The sequence below is a fragment of the Armigeres subalbatus genome, chromosome 2, assembly GCF_024139115.2.
Source record: "Armigeres subalbatus isolate Guangzhou_Male chromosome 2, GZ_Asu_2, whole genome shotgun sequence".
Taxonomy (NCBI): Eukaryota; Metazoa; Arthropoda; class Insecta; order Diptera; family Culicidae; genus Armigeres; species Armigeres subalbatus.
Window position 1 is genome coordinate 17,310,233 of NC_085140.1, and position 8,258 is coordinate 17,318,490.

General features: G+C 36.1%; 1 long non-coding RNA gene across 1 annotated transcript; it reads left to right on the top strand.

Moving 5' to 3' along the window:
• The first annotated feature begins 4,471 nt into the window (after positions 1-4,471).
• LOC134214075 (uncharacterized) lies at positions 4,472-5,930 on the top strand. The gene is made up of 2 exons (XR_009979637.1): positions 4,472-4,737; positions 5,520-5,930. It is a non-coding gene; the product is annotated as an uncharacterized LOC134214075 (long non-coding RNA).
• Positions 5,931-8,258: the final 2,328 nt, after the last annotated feature.

The window sequence follows — 8,258 nt, forward strand, 5'->3', positions numbered from 1 at the left end:
AGATAGTCCAAAATATCAAGTCCCTTGCTAAACAGAAGCGTAAATACCAAGATAACTGGGATGCTATCAACTCTTTTATCGAAGAGGATGCATTAGCAGCATTCCTTGCCGGTCTAAAAGAGCCTTATTTCGGGTACGCTCAAGCAGCTGGACCCGAAGACATGGAAGCAGCCTATGCTTTCGTGTGTAAGTTCAGAAGCAAAATTGAAACAGCTTCTAACCGAGATAATTTTAAAAAACCGAGCAGCTTTGACCCCAAAGAAGATAAATTCCGTAACAACAAATATCCAAACACAACTAAGCAGCAATTTTCAAAAGATGATAGGATAAGGACACATCCAGAGCAAATAAGTAGCGACCCGCAACCCATGGAAACAGGGTCTATTAAATCCAGATTAACATTAAACAAAAGACAAATTAATAACAATGAAGTGTCCGAAGACGAAAAATCTTCAGATTCTGAAAGGGAAGATGAGGATATTGATTTAAATTTTTGCTTGGCAACAAAAGCGAACACTCAAACTTAAATTACCTTCCCTTCATTACCACCTTAAATGGAAATCGAAATATTAGGCTATTAATTGACACAGGTGCAAATAAGAATGTCATACGCCCTGGAATCTTAACAAACGTGAAATCTATCAGAAAAACAGAAATCAAGAACATTTCCGGGAACCATATTATAAATCAGAAAGGAAGGGCAAGTCTGCTAGGACCAAATGTTCCACTTCAAACATACTATGAACTTGAATTTCACAATTTTTTTGATGGGATAATTGGATCCCAATTCCTTGCGAAAAATAGAGCAAAAATAGATTATGAACGTGAAGAAATTAAATTTTCCAATATCACCATTCCTTTCGAAAAATATTTTCCAGCAAAAAAGCTCCATTCCTACCAAATTGAGCTAGACACTACAACAGATGGCGATTGGTTAGTACCATCTTTTCAGAAATTATGCAACACCGCCGTCATTGAACCAGGTCTTTACAGATCTCGAAACAAAAAGACGACTGTGAAAATTCTTACCAATAAAAGAGTGCCACCTTGCCTCAAAGCTAAACTTGAAATTAGAGTAAATAATTTTGAAACAGTAACACCTATACCGATTAATGGAGAAACTGAATTAGATGAAACTGCTATTTCTAATTTCATTAGAATGGATCATTTGTCGAAAATGGAAAAACAAGAATTAATTAAAACTGTTTTGAGAAACCAAGCTGTGTTATTGAAGGCTGATGAGAAACTTACGGCAACAACTGCCATAAAACATCAGATACATACTAGCGATGAAAAACCAACGTATACAAAATCATATCGATATCCGCATCATTTTAAAAGGGATGTTGAGGAACAGATAAGCGAGATGTTACGCAACGGGATAATTAGCCACTCTACCAGCCCATACTCATCTCCAATATGGGTAGTTCCTAAAAATTGGATGCATCAGGAAAACGGAAAGTAAGGGTAGTCATCGATTATCGTAAACTGAACGATAAAACAATTGACGATAAATTCCCAATTCCACAGATAGAGGATATCTTAGACAGCCTTGGGAAGTCCGTATACTTCACAACGCTCGACCTCAAATCAGGCTTCCATCAAATTGAAATGGATCCCTCACACAAGGCTAAGACAGCCTTTTCTACAGACCAAGGCCACTTTGAATTTACAAGGATGCCTTTTGGCTTAAAAATGCACCTGCCACCTTCCAGCGTGCTATGAATAACATTTTGCATGATTTCATCGGTGCAATATGTTACGTGTATCTAGACGATATCATTATCGTAGGATACAACCTCAAAAATCACATAGAAAATGTTAATAAAATTTTGAAGCGACTCTCCGAATTCAATCTGAAAATTCAGCTCGATAAATGCGAGTTTTGAAAAGAGAGACTGAGTTTTTGGGGCACGTTATCACACCTGATGGTGTAAAACCAGATCCTAGTAAAATTACGAAGATTCTGGATTGGAAGATTCCCACGACGCAAAAAGAAATAAAACAATTCTTAGGTCTAACTGGGTATTACAGGCGTTTTATAAGAGATTATGCTAAATTGGCTAAGCCTCTTACAAAATATTTAAAGAAAGAGCAGAATGTTAATACTAAAGATGAAGATTATAAAATGGGTTTGAAAAGCTGAAACTGATACTAACTTCCGATCAAATACTAGCTTACCCGGACTTTAATATTCCTTTCATATTGACGACAGATGCTAGTAACTACGCGCTAGGAGCAGTACTGTCTCAAATACAAGATAATATCGAACGACCAATAGGTTTTGGAAGAAGAACTTTGCATAAGGCCGAAAAAAACTATTGGACTACCGAAAAGAGGCCCTTGCAATTATATGGGCAGTTGATAAATTTCGTAATTATCTACATGGTAACAAATTTACCTTAATAACTGACCATAAACCATTGACTTTTATTAAAATTCTACAAAAATTGCAAAATTTTGAGATGGCGCCTTGACTTGGAGAACTTTGATTACGATGTCAAATATCGCCAAGGCAAAACAAACGTTGTAGCTGATGCTCTCAGCAGGAAAACAGAAGATTCACCGGAACTAAATACTAATAGTACTTTTCTATTTTCAGATAATACACGACCGAAGAATTACAAGACAGAAAATAAACCAACCAAGAGGAAAAAACATACCATGAACATAAATAATAATGAAAATTCATTTGTTTCAGACACCACCAGTAATCCAGGAGAACAAACCATTTCGGAAAGCTCATCACCCGCAGAAGAATTAGACATTGACACTGACTCACAAACGGTACATTCCGCAGACACTTCCGATGACTATTTTATACACTGTGTCGAACGTCCCTTAAATTACTACAAAAACCAAATCATTTTCAAAATATCCCGACTAAACACGGACATTACAGAAACACCATTTACACATTTTCATAGGACAATTATTTGCAGAGATAGATACGACGAGGACATTATTAAAGACGTTCTTCTAAAATACCATAATAACCGACAAACAGCAATTATGGCACCAGAACACATTATCCCAATCATACAAGAAGTCTATAAAACACATTTTAACCAAAAGGGACACTTTGTTTTGACCCAGTTGCAAGTTGAAGACGTAGCTAACGAACAAAGACAAGACATAATCATCAACAAGGAACATAACCGAGCTCATCGTGGAGTTACGGAAGTCGACAACCAGTTGAAGCGTAGCTATTTCTTTCCTAGGATGACATCAAAAATTAAAATGGTGACCCAAACATGTAGAATGTGCAACATGCACAAATACGAGAGGAAACCGTATAATATTAAACTTTCACCAAGACCAACAACGGACAAACCTTTTGACCGGGTCCATATGGACATTTTTCAGATAAACCGACATAACTTTCTATCATTAGTCGACTCCTTTTCAAAACATGCCCAGATGATCTTTATGGAAACTAAAATTTAACAGACGTCAAAACTGCTCTCGCAGACTATTTCGGAATTTATGGTACACCAAGGAAGATCATTACGGACCATGAAACGACGTTTATGTCATTACAACTAAAAATTACTTAGACGCTCTGAATATCGAGTTAGCTTATGCATCTTGCTCTGAATCTAATGGCCAAGTCGAAAAACCCACTCGACTATAATAGAAATTATAAACACAAATAAGTATAAATTCCCAGATATAGACACTACCGCGCTAGTAAAGTTAGCAATTTCTCTTTACAATTCTTCCATTCATTCAGCAACGAAATTCACCCCCAATGAAGTCATCTTTAATAACAACAATTTACTTGACCCGAATCAGATAGAAGATAATTCTCAAAAAGTATACGTTAAAGTTAAAGCAAACATCGAAAAAGCTAGATCAAATCAAGAAAATCAGAACAATAACAAAGAGAACCCGCCTCATTTAGAAAACCAGCAGGAAGTATTTTTGATACCCAACATCAGGAAAAAACTAGACCCTAGGGCTAAACCGACTAACGCAAATGCTATTACTGACAAGACATTTAAGAATAACAAGGCCATTAAAAGACACAAAAACAAGATAAAAAGATGTAGAAAATCCTAAATTACATACTAATGAAATCTTATAATTTTTCTTATATTTTCAGATGCACTCACTGACAATATCATTTTTTATTTTAATACTTTCAACAACAGCTAAGTTAGAATCTCTAGAAATCAAAAATTTGATGAACGATCCGATCCTATTGCTGAAGTTAAATGATTGCAAATTACAAACAGGATTTATTAAAATCATTCATCCGATAAATATTACAAACTTAGAGAACAATGTTTATTTATTTTCCAAAATAGCTAGGCAGATAAATAGGGAAATTCCAATATCAAATCTTATTTTTCAAAAAAGTAGGGAACTTGTTAATAACCTGTACCAACTTAAACCGATGAAATCTAGGAGACCCAAGAGATGGGACGCATTAGGAGTCGCTTGAAATGGATCGCTGGCTCCCCGACGCCGAAGACCTGAGAATAATCAACACTACGTTCGAGGACCTTATATCCCAAAATAATCAACAAATAAGAATCAACAACGTACTCAACACCAAAATCGACACAATAATGACGACTGTCAATAGGCTTATTGACCAACAATCAACAGAAAACAAAATCCTTTTAGAAGAAATGGATGCCATAACACTACTTCTTTACATGGATACAACGAACAAAATCCTGGAAGATTTGGAAGACACAATTCTGAGGACTCGGATCAATCTCGCCAACAGTAAGTTGCTCTCACTTAATGAAATTCTGACTATGGAAACTTTACTTAATGAACAAGGGATAAACACAAATTTTCCCGAGGAAGCCCTCCACTACGCTAAACCCAAAGTAGCAATCAAAGGTGATCTTCTACTGTATATCTTGCAAATTCCTAAAGTCACAGGAAATTGCGAAATTATTAGGATTATACCCTTAACAGTTCATGACTATGTCATAACACAACTCCTCCACACGTCATACGGAGTGGAAACGATGTTTTAGTACCACAAACCCAGAGAGCTTTATCCAGCAAAGTACATTCCTTGAACCACTAAGGAATAATTGCTCGCTTCATATAATCCTTGGAATAGAAAGCCATTGTGAAGCGAAATTCGATGACACAACAAAAGTCACGCTAATAGCCAACAACAAGGTCCTGATTAACAACGCTAAAATTCACATTTGAAATCAAATTGCGGACCACATAATCGAAAACTTCAAGGAAATTTCGTCTTAACATTTTACAATTGCAGTATTCAGGTTGACGATCACGTTTTCACTTCAGAAGAGTTGATAAGCAAAACAAGAGAAATTCAAGGAGCATTTCCAAATCTTGCGATAAATTGGAACATCGCACAACGACACGAGATACCCGTCATCCATAATCAAACCATGCAAAATAGAAACCAATTGGAGCACGTCAAACTGAAGCAGTACGAGCACAAAACTTATTGTTGGCCGCTTTTGGAGGATTGTCAACGACAATGGTAATTTTAATTGTCATAGCAATAATCTGTATTTTAGAAAGAGAACGGTCATCAAAATTGGAATTCAAAAGGACACCCCATCCCAGGAGGAATGAAAAGAAGTTCGAGGACGCCCTTCGATCTACCCCCGGAGGAATTATGCGCCGGTCATCGCATTAATGCTGAGTATTAAGGTCCAAAGTACGCCACGCGGTCACACCACCGTCCACGCCGTCCAACATGCAGCCCGGTTACCAAGCCACCGTCAGCAGAATCAGAACCGTCCAACTAGGTCGGCCAGGAAAAGCAGAGTAGGCAAGTTTAGGTTTTAAATAGGAATCAATCGACTCTTCGAGGGTCAGTATTAATCAATCAGTCTTTAGGATCGGTATTTTTTCGTATTAGTTATAAAAGTGAGTGCATGTAATGTAAAAGTAGCAAATAAAGTTCTTTTTTTTAGAATAAATCAGTGATAGACTTATAATTATATATATATATATATATATATATATATATATATATATATATATATATATATATATATATATATATATATATATATATATATATATCTATATATCTATATAATAAATATATATTTATACAAACAATACTAGAAACAAAAAAGTCATTATCTTATAAAGGAAAAAGTTACAAAATATATTTCACTCGAGATTGCTGCGTTATTTTACGATTGGATCATAAGTTTAATTTAAAATAGTATATTTTCAAAGTGTGTTTATCTAGACAATAATATAGTTAATACTTCAACCACACATAATAGTTCTTTCTACCATCCCTAGGTGGCCAACTAGCTTTTTACACGCGAAAGTTTTATCATTCGTTTGTTCAATCGCGTCGTTTTTGCTGAATGGATTATCGGTAAGAGAAAGCTAAATTAAAGAATGTAATTCTTTTTATTACCCTCATTACAGAGGCTTTCAGTCCAAATCTGGCTCGTCTCTAATATAAAAATAATACGTTCTATGATTTTTCGTTCTTTCTGGATCGAATCGTTGTTCTAATGTTGCGGCCAAAATACTAATGAGCTCATCTCAGAGAATTCGTTTGCATCTGTGCTATGTTGATAAGGCTTCCAACTTTTAATATTAGCCTGTCAAAAATTCGATAGGCGTTGTCGCTACATGATAGCTTATCTATTCTAATTTTTTTATTTGTCGTATTCAAAGATAAACTAATACAGTCTACTCTCTACATCTCGATGTTCTGTATCTCTCTATGTCGATGGTTTCCTCGGTCCCTTCAATCTACATATATTTGGGCATTCCACATCTCGATAACCTCCCTATCTCGATATTTCTCTATGTCGATGTGATCTGATCATATTTTGTTCTAGATTCACTCTCCTTATGTCGATATGTTCAAATTTTTAGGCTACTAGACCATCTTCGGACAATAACAAACATATCAACAACAGGAAATGACATTTGTTTTGTTGTCGTTTTTCATAGCAACGAGCTTTTTTGGATCTAGTACCCATTTCAGTTTTCCTTCCATTCCTCGATCTCTCCCTATCTCGATGGTCCCTTCAATATCGAGATATGGAGAGGTGACTGTATTGATATTCCAACTCAGTAGGGGAAGGTGGGTGGTAGGGGCCCTCCTTAGCCGTGCGGTAAGACGCGCGGCTACAAAGCAAGACCATGCTGAGGGTGGCTGGGTTCGATTCCCGATGCCGGTCTAGACAATTTTCGGATTGAAAATTGTCTCGACTTCCCTTGGCATAAAAGTATCATCGTGCTAGCCTCGTGGTATACGAATGCAGAAATGGTAACCTGGCTTAGAAACCTCGCAGTTAATAACTGTGGAAGTGCTTAGCGAACACTAAGCTGCGAGGCGGCTCTGGCCCAGTGTGGGGATGTAATGCCAATAAGAAGAAGAAGAAGAAGGGGAAGGTGGGTAGACTTGATCCCCGGGGAGACTTGATCACCCCCTGTTTTATCGAGAACTAAAGTAGTTTTGTTCTAGCGTATTTTTTAGTATAGATCCTCTAGACAAATGACCTCTATGTGGTGAGATATTTTTTGGATTGACAACCTTATTTATTCTGCTAGGCGGTTTGTATGTTTAGACCTTCCTAAAGATTTTTTTATTGGCCAAGCAAAATTTGAATAACTTTTCATAACAATGACCAAATGCTTTCGTTTTTTCACAGCACAAAGCCATAAATGTGCTTAATGATTTGTACTGATGAAAATGTCAACATTCCATCAAAGTTTTAGGATATTTGGATTTGAAGTTATTGCCTCAATATGGGGACATTTGATCCCCCATTAGTCACCCATACAAAAATTTAAAAAATATAAATCTGTTCTCAGGCTTCTAATTTTGTGTACATTTGACAGATTTGATGAAGGGTTTGCAGGAAAAATTATTTATTGCGTAGATATCATAGAAAGGGGATCAAGTCTCCCCAAATTTTAAAATTGCATGTGCTGTCCAATTCAATATCAAAAATCGTTCATGTATACGTACAGCGATTCGAAAATTGCGCGTATTTTTAAGGAAAAATATTTAAAAAATCTGAGGGCACCTTTTTAATTTTATCAAAGCAAGTTCTTGGAGAAGGATCAATTTCAATTTAAAAGCAGATTTTTGACAGCACTCTAAAAAATAACAACCATGATTTAAGGACTGTCATACATCAGTAAAGTTAAATATTATATTCCTTAGAGAGTCTGTGTGTAAATCGCGTATGTTTATTTATTTTTGGCTGTGATACATCCGAAATCAGAAAAGGGGATCAAGTCTACCCAGTCTCCCCTAATTTAATGAA